Genomic DNA, 21,290 nt, shown 5'->3' on the forward strand with positions numbered 1-21,290 from the left:
GTACTCCTGATTATAAATTGACGAATTACAGATTTGTACACCTTGAGTGTACTATTTGAGTATCCTTTGATATTTCAATAATTCAATAGATAAAACTTTCGACATGAGAAAAATGATAAGATAAATAGAAATATGCCTTGAATGCTTTTGAATTATTTGATGAAAGGTTATATGATGAGCTCATCTATGCTTCTTTGATGTACAAATGTATTATATGACTAACTTGCTTGACTGAGAATATGTGTTTAGGTAAACTTGTCAAATTGATGAAAAGCATGTTAATTGTATGCTTAACATTAATAAATGTAATTGGTAAGTTTTAATTCCTATTATACGAACTTACTAAGCATCAAATGCTTACTAGGTTTTATTTTCTCTGTTTTATAGTGCTTGAAAGCTCGTGAAGGTTGGAGATCGATTTGAGTATCATCACTCCATCCACTAGCTTGTTTTGGTATAAATGGTAAACTTATTTTGGTATAATGGCATGTATAGGTAACTTGGTCATTGTTGGCATATAAATGTGGTTTGTAAATTAGCCATTGGAATGGCTAGTAATGATTTGTTTTGGTATATTTATAAGGTTATATTATGACAAATACTTATGTGTTAAGTATATTAAGTATGGTTGATCAAGTTATGCTTAACATATAAGTTAAACAAGGGCAAGAATATAAACATGAATTCATATGATAAAATATCATATTAGATATTGGAATTGGCTTGGATTTAATGCTTGATTGGCTGGTATATATTTGTAAGTTTTGGTGTAGGTTATTGGCAAATTTGGGTGAGAAATAAAGCTAGGAAATGACTTTATTTTGTCTACATAGGTAGACACACGGGCGTATGTATTGACTGTGTATGACACACGACCTAGCACATGGGCATGTGGTTTGGCCGTGTGTCCCTTGCATCTTAAATTTGAGAAATATAATGCTCAAAATTAAGCATACGGGCAGAGATACGGGCATGTGTCTCAGCCGTGTGTGCTACATGGCCCAGAACACAGGCGTGTGTCTTGGCCGTATGAAACCTGCACTTAATTTTGGAAAATTAAATTAACTACATGGTCTAGTATACGGACATGTGTCTGGCCGTATGACACAAGTCAGAGAGTTACACGGGATCAAACATGGCCTGCAGCACGGGCGTGTCCCTTGACCATACGGGCGTATGTGCCCTGCATCTAGGAAAAATTTTGGAAATTTCGCGAAAAATTCTTTAAGTTCCCGATTTAGTCCCTACTCGATCCCAATGTTATATTAGGCCTCGAAGGTCCATTCAGGGGACAATATGGTTATTTTTAGATTTGAATAGAAATTGATATGAATTACATGAAATTATTTTGTAAACCCTAGTAATGCTCCGTAACCCTGTTCCGGCGACGGATACGGGTTAGGGGTGTTACACATTAAGTCTAAGTGCCATAAGTTGAAGAACAAGATCAAAAGGAAGGGGAAAAATTAAAAGGGAAAACAACCAAAACAATCCGATAAAGTTGATGTTGCAGAAGACTACAGTGATGGTGAACTCCTAGTTGCTTCTGCCAAAAACTCTAAAGTGAGCGAGGAATGGATCCTTAATTCTAGTTACACCTTCCATATGAGTCCTAATCGGGATTGGTTTACAACATATGAAAAAATGTTTGAAGGTGTTATTTTGATAGTAAATAATTCTTCATGTAGAATCGTAGGTATTGGCACGATAAAAATTAAGATGTTCGATGAAATCGTTAGAACACTTAGTGGCGTACGACATGTACCAAAATTGAAGAGAAATTTGATTTTGTTGAGTACTCTTGATTCAAAAGGGTACAAGTACACAGCTGAAAGTGGGTTTCTAAAGATTAGCAAGGGTTCCCTCGTTGTGATGAAAGGGCAGGGAAGACGATTAAGTTATATATTTTGCAGGGTTCAACTGTTACTGGTGATGCAGCTATCGTTTCCTCTTTCTTGTTAGATGATGATGTTACTAAACTTTGGCATATCTGTCTAGGGCATATGAGTGAGAACGTCATGACAAAATTAAACAAAAGAAGACTTTATGATGGACAAGGCATTATCAAATTGAAGTTGTGTGAGCACTGCGTTATTGGGAAGCAAAAGAGAATTCAATTCACCAAAAAAATCTATAACACGAAAGAAATGCTGGATTATATTCATTCTGATCTTTGGGGACCATTTATAGTGCCTTCGAAGGGTGGCGCTAATTATATGTTGACGATCATTGATGATTTTTCTAGAAAAGTTTGGGCATTCTTCTTAAAGCAAAAAAGTGATATGTTTTCCATGTTTAAAGCTTGGAAAATTATGATCGAGAAGTAGACAGGAAAACAAATAAAACACCTCCGCATAGATAATGGTTTGGAATTCTGTTTTGATGAATTTAATGAATTGTGCAAATTAGAAGGGATCGTGAGATACTTGACAGTTTGCCATACTCCACAACAAAATGGTGTTGCAGAAAAAATAGATAGAACAATCATGGAAAAGGTTCGATGTATGTTGTCGAATGCTTGTTTACCAAAGTTGTTTACCCGAACTTGGAATCAACACTCGGTATCTAATTTTCGTATGTGAGTGGATCATCATCTTCATGTTTGTCTGGCTCTATGTTTGTAAACACTACTATCATACATGAATAAATCTATTTTTTAAATTCTCCCACTACGATGATGACCCCTATGTTGTTATTCGTTCACATGTCTACTATTCAGAATGGTATCTAGTATCGAAACTTAAGGGTTTTCTTTATTTCCTGAGAGTTCCTCTAGTAACAATCTAATTCGAGAATTAAAGGTGTCCACGTAACTTTCTCCTAAAAAGTAGCATGTAACACTTTGAAATTTTTTACTTGACACGTGGCGCTATGCCAATGTCAAGAAGTGAATTTATAAGAAATTTGGAGAACAAATAAAAAAAAAGATTATTAAGAGAATAAATTGATTTTAGATATGAAAATTAATGGAAACAATCTCTGAATGAAAATATGGAAAAGGAACCAAATTAAAATTTTTAAAAGTTTAGGGATTAAAGTGCAAATTTGACTAGAATGGAAAAGTGAACCATTATTTATCATGTGACATGGAAACGTATCAAATTATATGTTAATGTGATAAATATCACTTTTGGACTAAATGGGAAGAAATTCAAAAGTACAGGAACTAAATTGTAAAATTTTCATTTTTGCTAAAGAATAATTAAAAGTGTAATTCTCATTATTTATAGATTTATATTCAATACGGTAAGTGAATTATGAGATTTGGAATTGATGATTTCTTATTAATGTGAAGAAATTGAACTTTTAAATAAACAAGGGCAAAATGATAATTTTATCATGAGAGGATATTTTATTCATTTCTCTATAATTAAATCTTAAAAATATTATTTTAACGAGACATTTGATAATTTGAGTTGATTTGGGCTATTTGGATCATGTGTAGGAAGAGTGGGCCATAAATTTGCTAAATTATGGGTTTAAAATTTTTGGGCTGGACTTTTTAGCCCATTTGAATATTTTTAAGAGGGAAGAAGAGTGTAAAATTATCTCCACTCTTCCTCCAACCAGCCGTTCACTTTGGGGATGAAGATAACGCCTCTCTTTTCGTTTCTTCCTCATTTCTCATGCTTTTCTCTCAAATCAAACCATTTCCAAGCAGCCAAACTTTAATTTCTTGATAAAATCAAATAGGAAACTTGATTCCAATCTCATTTCCTCCATTAACTTCACTATTCAAGTTGGGTTATCATGGGTTTTAGAGAGAGAAAACTTCAAAATTGTAAGTAATGAAAATTTCCACCTCTTTTCATATGACATTTGAGTTTAAATGCTATGAGAAAGTTTAGAAAGGTATTATATTAATATTTTGGTATATTTTTAATGTATGGTTAATGAGAACATGTTGAGAATGAAGGAGCTCCCAATATTAGATGAGCACGGTCAAGGTTAGGAAGATTAATTATGTGTTTTTAAAGCATCGAAAGTAGCACCATTGGTTTCTTTTATTTTTCCTATGTTAAAATGTTTAGGAAAATGATGAAAATAATGTAATAATTATGAAATTCATTATCACGTAAGTAGGTATAAGGTTCAAAGTATAAGTATGTGAGAACATGTAATTCTTATGTTGTAGTAAAAATACTTAATTATGAAATGTCATGTTAATTAATATTGTGTCACGGATATTTTGGATGGCCATGAAAAAATTAATAAATATATTTGGATATTTGAGCAAAATTATGGCATGTAATATTTAAGTGAAATGGTATTAAAATCCTATGATATAAAGTTATAAAGTTGTTTGATATAATAATCCATATCGTGACTTGATCACTTAAAAAGTATTAAATATGTAAATGAGAAAATGTGTAAAATTATTGTGTCTATGGGTATAACTGTTAATTGGTTGCCCTTGGCACCAAAAATATGTGTATGTGTTAAGCACTCAAAGTGCATATATGTGTATTCAACATTGAGTTATTTAGTAAACTTCTGAATATGCTTCTGTTTAATTAATAATTGTGCTATTGGTCTGGTCTTAAAATAGGTCAATTGTGACGTTGAGTGCCTCAGTAAACTTAGTATAATAGGTAGGATATGATTGGTATTTCAATAAAGATGTACATGTACTTGCAGTTATATATTGGAGTTTTGTAGCCTTTGGACTTAGCACTTCGGTGCTTTTTGGTTATGTGGGATAGATGTATTTTTGTGCAATTTGGTTGTGTGGCACTACAACAAATTTGTCTAGGCATCTAAAATATTGTCAATGAAAATTGCATTTATGTCACTGTTAGTATTTGGTGGCGCAAATTTCATCGCCACGGCGTTTGTCATGTGTAACTAAATGGTGATGTATTTTATGTGTCATGTATTGATGACAATGTAGTGACGATAATATATAATGTCATCATATGATTAATATTTGGTGATAGTTAATTGTGTCACATAATCTTATAAAATTTTGTCATTAATAATTTATATCATCACCAATTATGAAATACCAATCAACGATAATAATTTATAATGTCATCATATGATTAATATCATAAGATTGTCAATGATATACTATATTGTAACCTAATATAATAAAATAATAACATTAATGATGATAATTTTGTCACCAAATGATATACATTGCCATTTATTAGTAGAATTGTTATCAATAATGGTATAATATTCACAATGTAAATGATGAAAGAGATATCATCAAATGACATACTATATCGTCACATAATATGATTATAGATTAATGTGAATGACGTCAATATATAAAACTAATTAATGACAATTTTGCCACTAAATCATATACATCTGTACATACAAAATTAATTGTCACAAATAAGACTACAAATACCAAACTTTGTCCGAATTTACTAAATGTTCAGTTCAAATTTTCAAATGGAATGCAAATTTTAATTTATAAATCGATGTCGTTTTGGACCAATTATTTTGAAAGCTTTGATTGAATTTGGACCAATTTTCCCTACATGGTCATATTGCTTTTATTTTTTTATGCTAAATAAAAATTTTGGGCTTTGGCTCATTACTATTAGATTTATATAATTTTGAATATTTATAATTCTACAATATTTTATCAATTACAAATTAAAAAAAATTTAAATTTCAAAATTTCAAAAAAAAAACACAAAAAGCCAAAATTATAAACGAAAACAAAAAAAAATGGAAATTTAAAAAACTCCTTTAGCTTTACAAATGTTACAATTTGGTCCTTAGGACCCTATACTTGCTGGTTGGACCAGAGTCGGCCAATCTGGTCATCCCCCACACTGCCTCAATTCATCTCCACCTCACCCTCATCTTGCCCCTAAACCAAACACTAGTCACATACCCACAAATAGTAGAAACAAACAACCCCAAGGTTTTTTGCTTCTGAAACGAAGGGAAACTGATGAGAAAAATCAACAATCATAATCAGCATGGTAATGAAGAATCAAAAAAAAAAAAACACAAGGGGAAGAGAAAACCCATTTCGGGTTGAGTTCTCGGAGATCTAGTGGTTCACTCGCCAATACGAATGGTGAGAAGGTGGCCTCCAACGAGGAGTAGCTCATACCATGAAGCCATATTGATCAGACGGAGAATGGCGGCGATCGGGACCGGAAAAGGTTTGAACAAAGATTTATTTTTTGGTCGGTTGTTCGAGAATCCGAACCAAGGGATGAAGAGAGGATGAGGCGAGCCTTGTTTTAGTGAGAAGACCACTAGTGCTTGCAAGCCGCGGCGGCGCTACAGTGGATGGCGGCTACGGTTAGAAGAAGGGGAAGGAAGAAGAGAATGGAAAAAATAAAGAAAAAGAAAACATTAAGAAATGAATAAAATTAGTGGGGCCCACTTATTAAAGAAAATAAGTAAATTTGGTTGTTTTTCTTTGCGTGAAACATCGAAAAAGATAGAGAGAGAGGAGAAATTTTTTATATCAGGTCGAATACGGGAAAGAAATATTAGAAATGTGGATGAAAATTACAAATTTAATGAAAAGTCAAAAAATCTATAAGAAAAATTATAAATCTTTTCTTGCAAATGTTGGGTTTGATTATGAAGGATGAAGGAAGGAAAATACTGCAAATCGAGTTTTAATATTTTATTTGCAATTTTGGATCTTGACAATTGACGGTACCAAATTCAGTTCTTTCTTTTTAAGAATAAATCATAAAATTATACATAAATTTTAATATAGTGTAATTATATACGTTAAATTTTATTTGTGATTCAAATGTATACTTAAAATTGTAAATTTAATTTAATCATACATATTTAAAGAAATAAATTATTTATTTATTTTATATTAAATAAATATAATTTTTATATATACAATATATAAATATAAAATTTGTTATATTAATAATTATATTAATAATTTTAAAAATTTAATCAAATTAAAATTTTATATATAAAATTATATAAAATAAAATTTATATATAATTAGATATTAAATTATAATTCATATATAATTTTAATATTCATCCTTTCCCATCATTCTCAATACTCATTACAAAGCTGGCGCTGCACCAAAATTAACTTCCTCAATGTCGTTTGCTTTTGCAAAAAATAAAATAAATAAATAAATACAGGAATTTAACTACGTCAATGTTCTTTTCTAAAACCCCAAAAATAAAAATTAAGCTGTTAGTTTATTTCTTTGAATAAGAATTAATAAAGGTTTAAATTTGTTAAAGGTACCTATATTTTTTAAAACATAAAATTTAATTCTATACTTTAATTTTGAAAAATTAAATTTATATATATTTTATTTAAAATTTTGGTTCATTCGTACCGATTTACAAGTCAACTAATTTTTAAAAATTTTGAACTTTTTTAACCTTCAATATTTTGTCAATTTTGGTCCATACACTTTAAAAGTACATAATTATTTTAAAAAATATGAAAAATAAAAATTCTTTAAAATAAAAAGAGATTTTTAAAATATAAAAAATCCCATAATTTGATGTAATCTAAATCGAACCGGACTAGTTGGACCATGAATTGGTTGGGATATCGATTTGGAGAGAGGTAAAAAAACTGGTTGACTCATGAACTGATATAGACTAGTTGAATCGGGCTAAAAAAACTATTGAACTGATAGTTGAACCGATTTTTATAAATTTTAATCTTTTATTTGCTTTGAACCGGTTAGACTAGTCGTTCTGGGAACCAGATAGTCAGAACAATTTGAAAATGATTCAACTAATATTTTAGCTCAATTCAACCAGTCTGTATATGTTTGCAGGTCAATCAATTTTTTAGTCTCAGTAGGTCAATACCACAAACGGTTCTCGATCCAATCAGCCCAACTGATTGGTCTGTCCCAATTTAAATAATATTAAATTTTTATATTTTTATATTTTAAATTTTTTTTGAAGAGTTTTATTTTTTTCATAATTTTTATTTTTCATATTTTTATTTAAAATATGAAAATTTTTAAAAGAGTATAAGGACTTTTGACATATTTAAATCGTTAATAAATAAAAAAAAACCCAGAAAAATAATAGGTTAAATTTGTTGACTGACTTATTTGTTAAAGCAATAGTATAGTGACGGCAATAGTATAGTCATGGTAAAAACTTTATCTAATTTTCATAATTATCATCAACAATGAAATAACATTAAGCTTAAAATGATGAAAAAAATGTGTCACATAGTTAACGAAGTAATATAACGTCAAGTGACATGCTAAAATAATGTCATTATGGACTACATTATACATAGAATTACACAAATTAACATTTCAATACATAATGATAATAAGGATTCACCATTTTTTTTTTTTGCAATTCTTGACTCCAAACATTAACTAACAAAATCTCATGATGTTTTCGAAAATTATCATATAAAATCTAAGAGAATTAACAAATAGTGACAAATTATTGTGTTCGTCATGTTAAATCTATTTTAATAAAAAATAACACGCCACCTTTTATATATTATAAATATGAAGAATAAAGTTGTCACAAATAAAACTTATTAGTAATTATTAACATAAAGATAATTTTCTTAAAAGAATAAATAATAATTCATCACTAAACAGAATTTACATTGGTGATGATGAAAAATTGTCATACTTTTCTTAAGATGTCACAAAAACATTTCCCACCAAAATTTTTGTGAGGCAAATTTTGGTGCCAAGCATATAATGACGTAAATTTATACACATTTGTTGAAATTATCGTATATTATCAATAGTTAAATGTGACGAATAGTTGTTTTTGTCACATTTGTGGTAAATTCTATGACGTTATTCTAAATGTCACATTGAAATATCGTCACTAATTAATAAATTTGTTGTAGTGTGAGATGGATTCCAAGTATCCGAGTCATGTTTACTAAAGATTACTAAGGGTAAAATGAATTTAAAATCCTAATAATGAAATTTTGCAAAAGATTATGAATTGTTATATGGGAAAGTATGTAACACCCCTTACCCGTTACCGTCGTCGGAACAGGATATAAGGTATTACCAGAACATAACACATACCATTAAACATAATCGAGATGTAAATATGTCATCCAATTTGATAGTGCATCGTATAACATATGTCTTGAACAATATTAGCCCACTTTAATGGCTTGTACAAAGTATCCGGTCGAAATCAGTAACTAATATTTTAACCTAGACAAATATGACACGTAACAAAATAATTAAGCCTACTATACATGCCATAATTCAAAACGTTTAGTTCAAATACCCTAAAGTATGATAGTGCGGATAGATCTTCACGATCCTTAACTCCTGAGCAAGCCGAAGAACACTATAAGACAAAAGAGAGAAACAAAGTAAGCTTATAGCTTAGTAAGTAAGTATGTAAATACTAATTAAAGAATCTAACATGTGTCTCTGCTGCGTCATATTCACTAAATAAATCATAACTCGAGTTACAAAACTCGAAATTCAAATCCGTAAAATTTCCCTGAATCTAGACTCATAAAGATTTTTGCTAATTTTTTTCTATAATTTTTGGTTCAGCCGATTAGTACAGTTTATTAGTTAAAGTTTCCCCTGTTACACAGCTCGACTGATCTGACCTCTGTTCACTACGAATTGAATATCTCTCAGTACACAATTCAAAAAACCTGATGTCTCTTTCATTTAAAACTAGTCTCAATAAGGAATTTAGGCATGTAAACTATATTTCTTAATTTGCTTTGTACAATTTTTAATGATTTTTCAAAGTTGGAACAGGGGATCACGTATTCATCCTGAGCGAGTCACATACAATTGTGAATATCTCAAAATATAGAATTCCTTTGCTTTCTCTGTTTCTTTTATATGAAAGTAGACTCATTAAACTTTAATTTCACATCTCATTCAACCTCTAATTATATTCCTCCTATTTTTGGTGATTTTTCAAAATCACGTCACTGCTACCATCTAAAAACAGTTTTAATGCTAATTTCACTCTTTCACAAATTCTTTATGCTAACCTCATTTTATCTTATATTTGTATATACCACAAATCATTTTCACCACATTTCATTCACCATAAGTGTAGGTCCAAACCACAATATCACCACAAAACCATCCTGTTGAACAATTCGGATGAATCCTCGATATTTAATGGTTTCAAAGACGCACCCCACCATCATACTTCGCTTAGTTCGGCTCTCTTGTACACATGGTGAACACTTAGTACCACTCATGCGACCTAGCCGATTTGTCTCGTAGCTCTCTTGTCTACATGGTGTCCGTCACTTGGAATCACGCATGCACCCAGCTACATTTATCTTTCACGTAGCTCTCTTGTCTACATGGTGTCCTTCACTTGGAATCACGCATGCGACCTAGCTACATTTATCTTTCACGTAGCTCTCTTGTCTACATGGGATACATCTCGTATCACACATGTGACCTAGCTACTACTGTGGTGTCTCGTAGCTTTCTTGTACACATGATGTGCACTCAAGATCATACATGTGACCTAGCTACGCCCTCTATTTCATTCGATCTCTCCTAATGTTCAACCGGATCTCTCTCTATATTTATTTCCATTCTTCCAATAGTCGATTTATATTTTAACATCAGCTAGTATATTTATATAATAGGCTGAAATATAAGAATGTACATGAAATTATTGTAATATTTACATACAAACTTACCTTGGTGCAAAATGTGGAAATTTTGTAATTTAGTCCAAAACTTTTTCCTTCCCCTGCTCGAGATCAATTCGCGTCTTTCTTGATCTATAATAACACATTTAGCTCATTTAATACTCATACTATTTATTTCAATCCAGAAATCACATCATGGAAAAATTACATTTTGCCCCTAACTTTTCAAAATTACAATTTTGCCCCTAGGCTCGGAATTTAATTTCAGCCCTTATTCTTATATTTTATGATATGCTGAACATTTTTCTCTTCTACAACAACATCAAATTCTCACTCTATCATATAGTTATGAACAATAGGTATTTTTACCGATTATGCTGCTTTTACTCGCTTTCACTTAAAACCGAGTAGCACAAGTTATTTATCATAATTTAAAACCTCATATTCTATCATAAAACATCAAAATACACAAATTTCACCTATGGGTATTTTTCCAAATGTGAACCCTAGGTTAAATTATTACTAGCATAAGCTTAATCGAGCTTCCGGATTCCAAAACGTAAAGAACATTAAAACGGGCTTGGAATCACTTACTATGGAGCTTGAAAGTTGAAGAAACCCTAGCTATGGAGAGAGGGAGAATTCGCAGCAACTAAGGAGGATGATGACCAATTTTGTGTTATTTTTCCCATTTTATTTCATTTAATATCCAAATGACCAAAATGCCCTCCTTACTAAACTTTCAAAATTCCTCCCATGTCCTAATTTTGTCCATGAACTTAAAATTGGTCAAATTGCTATTTAAGACCTCCTAATTAATATTCCAAAACAATTTCATACTAAAACTTCGGGATGCAAATTTTGCAACTTATTCGATTTAGTCCCTACTTTCAATTTAAGCACATTAGGCATAGAATTTCATCACGAAATTTTCACACAATCATGCAATCATATCATAAACCCCAAAATAATTATAAAACAATTATTTCTATCTCGGATTTGTGGTCACGAAACCACTATTCCGATTAGGCCCTAATTCGGGTTGTCACAATTCTCCCCTTTTGAGATTTTCGTCCCAAAAATCTTACCCAGAAAGAGGTTTGGGTACTGTTTCCTCATAGCTTCCTCGGGTTCCCACGTAGCCTCTTCTATCCCATGTCGTGCCACAATACTTTCACTAAAGCTATACTTTTATTTCTTAACTGCTTAACCTCTCGAGCCAAAATCTTTATTGGTTCCTCCTCATAGGTCATATCCGATCGAATCTCAATTTCATTGGAGAAATCACATGTGAAGGATCGAACGATAACGTCGCAACATTGATACATGAAACACGTTATGAATTCTTTCTAACTCGCCGCAGAAGGCCAACCGATATGCCATCGGTCCAATTCTCTCAAGAATCTCAGACGCCCAATAAAACGCGGACTCAACTTGCCTTCCGACTAAATCTCGAATCTTTTTCCATGGTGACACCTTCAAGAACACTTTATCACCCACCGAAATTCAATCTCTTTTCTTTTTAAATCAGATATGACTTTTGTCGATCTGAAGCGACTTTTAAGCAATCCCAATTACTTTTATTTTCTCTTGGTTTCTTTAACTAGATCAACTCCATGAATCTGCTTCTCACTAAGCTCGGTCCAATATAAAGGAGTCCGACACTTACGACCATACAAGGCTTCAGACGGTGCCATTTGTATACTTGATTGATAACTCGTTATTGTAGGCAAACTCAATCAAAGATACATATTTCTCCCAACTACCTCCAAATTCTAAAACACAAGATCTAAGCATATCTTCGAGTACCGGATTACTCTTTCTGCTTGACCATCTGTTTGTGGATGAAATGCGGTACTAAAGTTCAATTTTGTACCCAAAGCTTCTTGTAACTTTTTCCAAAATCTCGAGGTAAATCTTGGATCTCTATCGATATTATAGACATAGGTACTCCGTGCAACTTCACAATTTCAGAACATATAATTCGCTAATTTATCAAGTGAGTAATCGGTGCGTCTTGGTATAAAGTGGGTGACTTTGTTAATCTATCAACCACTACCCAAACAAAGATTCTTCTTTTTAGGAGTTAAAGGCAAACCGGTTATAAAATCCATGGTAATCTTGTCCCATTTCCACTCGGCACCATTATCGGTTGAAGTAATCTCAAGGCACTTGATGTTCACTTTTACTTGTTGATGATCAAACACTTGGTTACAAATTCGAAATGTCCTTTTCATACCGCCACCAATACACTTCTTTAAATCATTATACATTTTGTGCTACCAGATGAACGATAAATGCCTATTGTGCGCCTCATGTAATATTTTCTGAATCAATTTATCATTTTTCGGCACACATATCCTGTCTCGAAACATCAAACAATCATCTGGTCCAACTCGAAAATCTGAGTCGTAACCTAATTCGCATTGTTCTCTTGATCCGCAACTCACTATCATTCTTTTGAGCATCACAAATTAACTGGAGAAATAACGGTTTAGCTCTCATTTCTGCTAAGATTGACCCATCATCAGACAATGCTAACCCCGTGTTCATGGCTCTCAAAGTAAAAAGAAATTTCCTGCTCAAGGCGTCAGCAACTACATTTGCTTTTCCTGGATGATAATCAATCACTAGATCATAATCCTTTAATAATTCAAGCCATCTTCACCGCCGCAGATTCGGATCCTTTTGATTCATCAAGTACTTCAAACTTTTGTGATCGGTAAAAATTCGCATTTTCACCGCACAAATAATGTCGCCAAATCTTCAAGGCAAAAACAACAATGCCGTTCCAAATCATGTGTAGGATAGTTCTTCTCATGCGGTTTTAACTGTCTCGAAGCATAAGCTACCACTTTACCCTCTTGCATCAACACACATCCAAGGCCTGTCAATGATGCATCACTATAAATTACGAACTCCTTTCCTAACTCGGGCTGTACTAAAATTGGTGCTTCAGTCAATCGTGCTTTCAATTTTTCAAAACTTTGTTGACATTTATCAGTCCATTCAAACTTAACATTCTTTTGCAACAACTTAGTCATAGGAGAGGCAATCATCGAAAATCCTTCAACAAAACGTCTATAATACCCGGCTAAGCCTAAAAGCTTCTAACCTCGGATACATTCTTGGCGGTTTCCAATCAACGATCGCAAAATCTTGCTTGGATCCACCCAATACCATCACCGAGACTATATGCCCCAAAAATCGACTTCACGGCCGTAACTCACTTTTACTAAACTTGGCAAACAGTTTCTTTTCTCTCAAGATTTGCAATATAGTTCTCAAGTGTTCGGCATGTTCGAGACTCATCTCGAGAATAAATTAAAATATCATCTATAAACACTACTACAAACTTATCCAAATATGGCCTAAGATCCGATTCATTAAGTCCATAAATATAGTGGAGCATTTGTTAAGCGAAAGGCATCACAAGAAACTCATAATGTCCATACCTTGTCCTAAAGGCGGTTTTCGCACATCCGACTCCTTAACTCTCACCGGTAGTAACCGCACCTCAAATCAATCTTTGAAAACACTGTGGCCCCTTTAACCGATCGAATAAATCATCAATCCTCGAACGGTACTTGTTCTTTATAGTCACCTTATTGTCGACGGTAATCAATGCAAAGTCTCATTAAACCATCCTTCTTCTTTACGAATAATACAGAGCACCCGTGGAGAGAAACTTCGGTCTCACAAATTCCTTGTCTGTTAACTCCTGCAATCGAGCCTTCAATTCTTTTAATTCAATGAGCCATTCTATATGGAGCAATCGAGATCGGTGCAAAGGTGCTTGCAACAAATCAATGGCAAAATCTATCTCTCGTTCGAGGCAACCTGTGCAATTCCTCAGAAATACATCCGAAACTCACAGACTATCGATCGATTCAAATTTCAGTTGAGGCAACTCAATATTCATTACATAAGCGGATAAGCTTCACACCCTTTCTCAAGTATTTCGTGCAGACATGTGCGAAATCACCATAGGCAATTTATTTGATTCATTCAATGAGCCATTCTATATGGAGCAATCGAGATCGGTGCAAAGGTCTCAAGCAACAAATCAATGGCAAAATCTATCTCTCTGTTCGGAGGCAACCTGTGCAATTCCTCAGAAATACATCCGAAACTCACAGACTATCGAGATCGATTCAAATTTCAGTTGAGGCAACTCAATATTCATTACATAAGCGGATAAGCTTCACACCTTTTCTCAAGTATTTCATGCGGACATGTGCGAAATCACCATAGGCAATTTATTTGATTCATCTGTTTCAACCCACGAATTTCTCCATTTTCACATTTCAACTCTAGTGTCTTTTGTTTACAATCTACCTTAGCATCATACAATGTTAACCACCCATTCCCAAGATAACGTCAAACTCACCAAATGGTAACAACATCAAGTTGGCCGGAAACAGTGACCTTGAATCATTAATGGGCAATTCTTGCAAACCTTGTCAACTAGCACATATTGGCCTAAGGGTTCGACACTTTAATCGTAAACTCAAGAAATTCAACAGCAACTTTTTATTGGATACTAAATTCATGCAAATATAGGAATGAGTGGACCCGGATCAATCAATGCAATAACAATAGTATCATAGAGAGAAATGTACCAAGAATAACATCGGAGATGATGCATCTTCTCGGCACGATATAGCATAAGCTCTAGCAGTGCTCTAGCTTCGATCTTACTGCTAAATCTTTCATCACGCTTTTACTACTAGTCTCACCTCCAAGATTTCTCGTGGGTCTACGTCTACTAGCGGTGGTATTCATCTAGCACTCAAATCTTTCTTCTTTAACTTTCTCCGGACAATCTCTAATAAAATGCTCATGAGAACCAAGACTGAAACAAGCTCGCTTCGGTCCCCAACACTCACCATAATGTTGCTCGCCACATTGCTTTGACACTCGGCTTTCTAGGTCGCACATTACCCACACTTGCCACCAAGTAGCTTGAGCTTTAGACCCCGATATGCTCTACCACGATCTCGTGTGAATCCCCAATTGAAACCGTCATTCGAGGGTTCGCTCTTTGGACCTCTTTGGTTGAGATTGAAATGGCTTGCTTATCTGCTCTTTTTCGACATCTCGGCCTCAATAGCGCCTTTTCTTCTTTCTTTGTTCAATTCTTGACTTTAAGAGCTCGATCAACCAATACTACAAATTCTTTCAACTCTAAAATTCCTACAAGCACTTTAATGTCCTCATTCAGCCCATCTTCAAATCTTCTACACATAATGGCCTCGGTGGACACACATTCCCGGCATACTTGTCGAGTCTTACAAATTCACGCTCATACTCCATGCACATTTTCCCCGCTTCAATTCAAGGAACTCCTTCCGCTTTTGATCAATAAATCGCGACTTATGTATTTCTTTCTAAATTCTTCCCGGAAGAAATCCCAAGTAACTTTTTCTTTTGGCACCACTGCAACCAAAGTCTTCCACCAGTGGTAAGTCAGATCTCTCAAAAGTGATACAAGACACTTTAAGCATTCCTGGTGTACATGAGAGCTCATCAAATACACGGGTAGAATTTTCAAGCCGAATTCCGCTTTCTCAGATCATCATCGACCTTTGCTCTAAACTCTTCGCCCCTTGTTTTCGAATCTTGTCAACCGGAGGCTTGTTCATTCTTACCAAATCTAAACCTTGAGCAGCCTGAGAATCGTCCGAGGTATAGGAGGGGGTGGAGGAGGTTGAGCATTTGGATTTGCTCGAATAAATTCAATATACCAATTGTTCATCATTTGGAGAAAGGCATCCCAGCCTCATCTCCTTGTCTCAATGTCTCGTCTACTTTCCACAAAGCGGTCCCTTAAAGCGGAGCCACAGCATTACTAGCAAAGAAGACATCACCGCAGCTTCCTTCAGGATCCATTACTATATTAAAACAAGACACGCTTTAGAATAATCAGAGTCACCACACTATCACAATATTTTTATGGCATGTATAGCTAAACCTTTACACACACTTTATTAGTCCGAGAACCGACTAAACCATAGCTCGATACCACTAAATGTAACACCCTTACCTGCTACTGTCATTTAACAGATATAAGGTATTACCGAACATAACACATACCATTAAACATAATCGAGATGTAAATATGTCATCCAATTTGATAGTGCATCGTATAACATATGTCTTGAACAATATTAGCCCACTTTAATGGCTTGTACAAAGTATCCGGTCGAGCATCAGAACTAATATTTTAACCTAGACAAATATGACACGTAACAAAATAATTAAGCCTACTATACATGCCATAATTCAAAACGTTTAGTTCAAATACCCTAAAGTATGATAGTGCGGATAGATCTTCACGATCCTTAACTCCCGAGCAAGTCAAGAACACTATAAGACAAAAGAGAGAAACAAAGTAAGCTTATAGCTTAGTAAGTAAGTATGTAAATACTAATTAAAGAATCTAACATGTGTCTCTGCTGCGTCATATTCACTAAATAAATCATAACTCGAGTTACAAAACTCGAAATTCAAATCCGTAAAATTTCCTGAATCTAGACTCATAAAGATTTTTGCTAATTTTTTCTATAATTTTGGTTCAGCCGATTAGTACAGTTTATTAGTTAAAGTTTCCCTGTTACACAGCTCGACTGATCTGACCTCTGTTCACTACGAATTGAATATCTCTCAGTACACAATTCAAACAACCTGATGTCTCTTTCATTTAAAACTAGTCTCAATAAGGAATTTAGGCATGTAAACTATATTTCTTAATTTGCTTTGTACAATTTTTAATGATTTTTCAAAGTTGGAACAGGGATCACGTATTCATCCTGAGCGAGTCACATACAATTGTGAATATCTCAAAATATAGAATTCCTTTGCTTTCTCTGTTTCTTTTATATGAAAGTAGACTCATTAAACTTTAATTTCACATCTCATTCAACCTCTAATTATATTCCTCCTATTTTTGGTGATTTTTCAAAATCACGTCACTGCTACCATCTAAAAACAGTTTTAATGCTAATTTCACTCTTTCACAAATTCTTTATGCTAACCTCATTTTATCTTATATTTGTATATACCACAAATCATTTTCACCACATTTCATTCACCATAAGTGTAGGTCCAAACCACAATATCACAACAAAACCATCCTGTTGAACAATTCGGATGAATCCTCGATATTTAATGGTTTCAAAGACGCATTTCACCATCATACTTCGCTTTAGTTCGGCTCTCTTGTACACATGGTGAACACTTAGTACCACTCATGCGACCTAGCCGATTTGTCTCGTAGCTCTCTTGTCTACATGGTGTCCGTCACTTGGAATCACGCATGCACCCAGCTACATTTATCTTTCACGTAGCTCTCTTGTCTACATGGTGTCCTTCACTTGGAATCACGCATGCGACCTAGCTACATTTATCTTTCACGTAGCTCTCTTGTCTACATGGGATACATCTCGTATCACACATGTGACCTAGCTACTACAGGGTGTCTCGTAGCTTTCTTGTACACATGATGTGCACTCAAAGATCATACATGTGACCTAGCTACGCCCTCTATTTCATTCGATCTCTCCAATGTTCAACCGGATCTCTCTATATTTATTTCCATTCTTCCAATAGTCGATTTATATTTTAACATCAGCTAGTATATTTATATAATAGGCTGAAATATAAGAATGTACATGAAATTATTGTAATATTTACATACAAACTTACCTTGGTGCAAAATGTGGAAATTTTGTAATTTAGTCCAAAACTTTTTCCTTCCCCCGTTCGAGATCAATTCCGCGTCTTTCTTGATCTATAATAACACATTTAGCTCATTTAATACTCATACTATTTATTTCAATCCAGAAATCACATCATGGAAAAATTACATTTTGCCCCTAACTTTTCAAAATTACAATTTTGCCCCTAGGCTCGGAATTTAATTTCAGCCCTTATTCTTATATTTTATGATATGCTGAACATTTTCTCTTCTACAACAACATCAAATTCTCACTCTATCATATAGTTATGAACAATAGGTATTTTTACCGATTATGCTGCTTTTACTCGTTTTCACTTAAAACCGAGTAGCACAAGTTATTTATCATAATTTAAAACCTCATATTCTATCATAAAACATCAAAATACACAAATTTCACCTATGGGTATTTTTCCAAATGTGAACCCTAGGTTAAATTATTACTAGCATAAGCTTAATCGAGCTTCCGGATTCCAAAACGTAAAGAACATTAAAAACGGGCTTGGAATCACTTACTATGGAGCTTGAAAGTTGAAGAAACCCTAGCTATGGAGAGAGGAGAATTCGCAGCAACTAAGGAGGATGATGACCAATTTTGTATTATTTTTCCCATTTTATTTCATTTAATATCCAAATGACCAAAATGCCCTCCTTACTAAACTTTCAAAAATTCCTCCCATGTCCTAATTTTGTCCATGAACTTAAAATTGGTCAAATTGCTATTTAAGACCTCCTAATTAATATTCCAAAACAATTTCATACTAAAAACTTCTGGGATGCAAATTTTGCAACTTATTCGATTTAGTCCCTACTTTCAATTTAAGCACTTTAGGCATAGAATTTCATCACGAAATTTTCACACAATCATGCAATCATATCATAAACCCCAAAATAATTATAAAACAATTATTTCTATCTCGGATTTGTGGTCACGAAACCACTATTCCGATTAGGCCCTAATTTGGGTTGTCACAAAGTAATTAAAATCTTGATAATAATATTTTCTTATTGCTTTTAATTGAAAAATATTTTCTAATGGGAAATGTGGTAAAATCTCAATAAGTTAAAAGACTAAGTGTTTAGCAACTAAGTTAAACTATGAGCCACAAGACTTATATTTGAGAGCAAGAGACCTCAATGGTATGTCCCTAATAAAAAAAATTGAATAACAAGTAACATTTGCATAATGATAAATGATCATATGGGAATTCATATGTGAGTAGGTTATAACCTTAGATTAAAGGTTAGTTGGTACTCCCAAAAGAGAATCTTTAACATGAATACTCATGGTGGGCAAGTCCAGTATGTTGTTCTCTAACACATACTCATGTATTGATTTTGACATCCCTATGTCAATGACAACACTTTGTCAACAATCAACTACACATTAGTCTCAATGCATTATTATTGTCTAAGCCCACAATAATACTTAACTAAAGACCTTTTAAGAATAATCATATTATTCTCAAGACTTTATTATTAATCAGTTATTTATACACATAGAAAAAGAAACTGAAATAACAATGACAAAGCCTTATATTAACAAAAAAGGTAAAACAAGTATGTGATTACAATCATCTCATGATTGGTCTTTGGGCATACTCTAACAATCTCCCACTAGCACTAAGGCCAAACAATCATATATCTAATACCAAGTGACTTAGTGTGACGATCATGTTTTTGCTTTGTTAGGGGCTTTGTCAATGGATCAGTAATGGTTGGTATTCTACATATTTCCATATCTCTTCAATCAATTATTTCTCGAATGAGATGAAAGAACCTAAGCATATGTTTGGATCACTAGTGAGATCTGGGTTCCTTTGCCTGTGCAATGGCTCCGTTGTTGTCACAACAAAGTTTTATAGCATCTGATATGCTAGGCACAATCACTAGTTTAGATATAAACTTCTTGATCCAAACAACCTTTTTTGCAGCCTCACTGGTTGCAATAAACTTGACTTGAGTTTTAGAACCAGCTACTGTATCTTGCTTTGAAATTTTCTAGCTCACAATGCCACCATTAAGGTAATACATAAAACTCGATTGTGATCATGAATCATCCTTGTCGGTTTGGAAGCTAGCGTTAGTGTAACTTTTTACACTCAACTCTTACCCACCTTAATATATAATGAATGTATCCTTAGTCCTTCTCAAGTGTTAATGATATTTTTAACTGTGACCCAATGACCTTAACCGAGATCTACTTGGAACCGACTCGTCATGCTTAAAGCATACGAAACATTTGGACAAGTACATAACATGACATATATAATAGACCTAATAGCTGAAGCATGTGGAATTTTACTCATATGTTCTCTCTCTTACGGAGTTGAAGAACACATTTCCTTCGAGAGTGAAATACCATATCTTATAGGTAAGAATCCTCTCTTAGATTCTTCCATGCTAAACCTTTTTAGTACTTTATCTATGTATGTACTTTGGCTTAGACCTACAAGTCGTCTTGATCTATTTGTATAGATTTAACTCCCAATATGCATGTAGCCTTGCCCAAGTCCTTCATAGAAAAACAACTTCCTAACCAAGCCTTAACAAACTATAGGGTAGGTATGTCATCTACATATAGTACCAATAATGCAATAGTGCTCCTACTAACTTTCTTGTAAACATAAGGCTCACCTTCATTTTTTTATAAAACCAAACTCTTTGATCGCATCATTAAAACGAAGATTCTAACTTTAAAAAACTTGCTTCAATCTATAAATAGATCTTTGCAGCTCTTTCTAGCATTTTTCAGATTACAAAACTTTCAGGTTATGTCATGTACACAACCTCTTCTAGTTTTCCCTTAAGGAAAGCTATTTTGAAGTCCATCTACTAGATTTCATAATCATGAAATGCAACTATTGCAATGGATGGATTTAAACATAGCAACAGGAGAAAACATTTTGTCGTAGTCGACACTATGAACTTGGAGAAAACCTTTAGCGACTAATCGCCCTTTGTATGTTTGTACATTACCATC

General features: G+C 33.4%; 1 long non-coding RNA gene across 1 annotated transcript; it reads left to right on the forward strand.

Moving 5' to 3' along the window:
- The first annotated feature begins 3,555 nt into the window (after nucleotides 1-3,555).
- On the forward strand, nucleotides 3,556-4,936 carry LOC128291847 (uncharacterized). The gene is made up of 2 exons (XR_008281782.1): nucleotides 3,556-3,781; nucleotides 4,550-4,936. It is a non-coding gene; the product is annotated as an uncharacterized LOC128291847 (long non-coding RNA).
- Nucleotides 4,937-21,290: the final 16,354 nt, after the last annotated feature.

Source organism: Gossypium arboreum, chromosome 4, assembly GCF_025698485.1.
Source record: "Gossypium arboreum isolate Shixiya-1 chromosome 4, ASM2569848v2, whole genome shotgun sequence".
NCBI lineage: Eukaryota > Viridiplantae > Streptophyta > Magnoliopsida > Malvales > Malvaceae > Gossypium > Gossypium arboreum.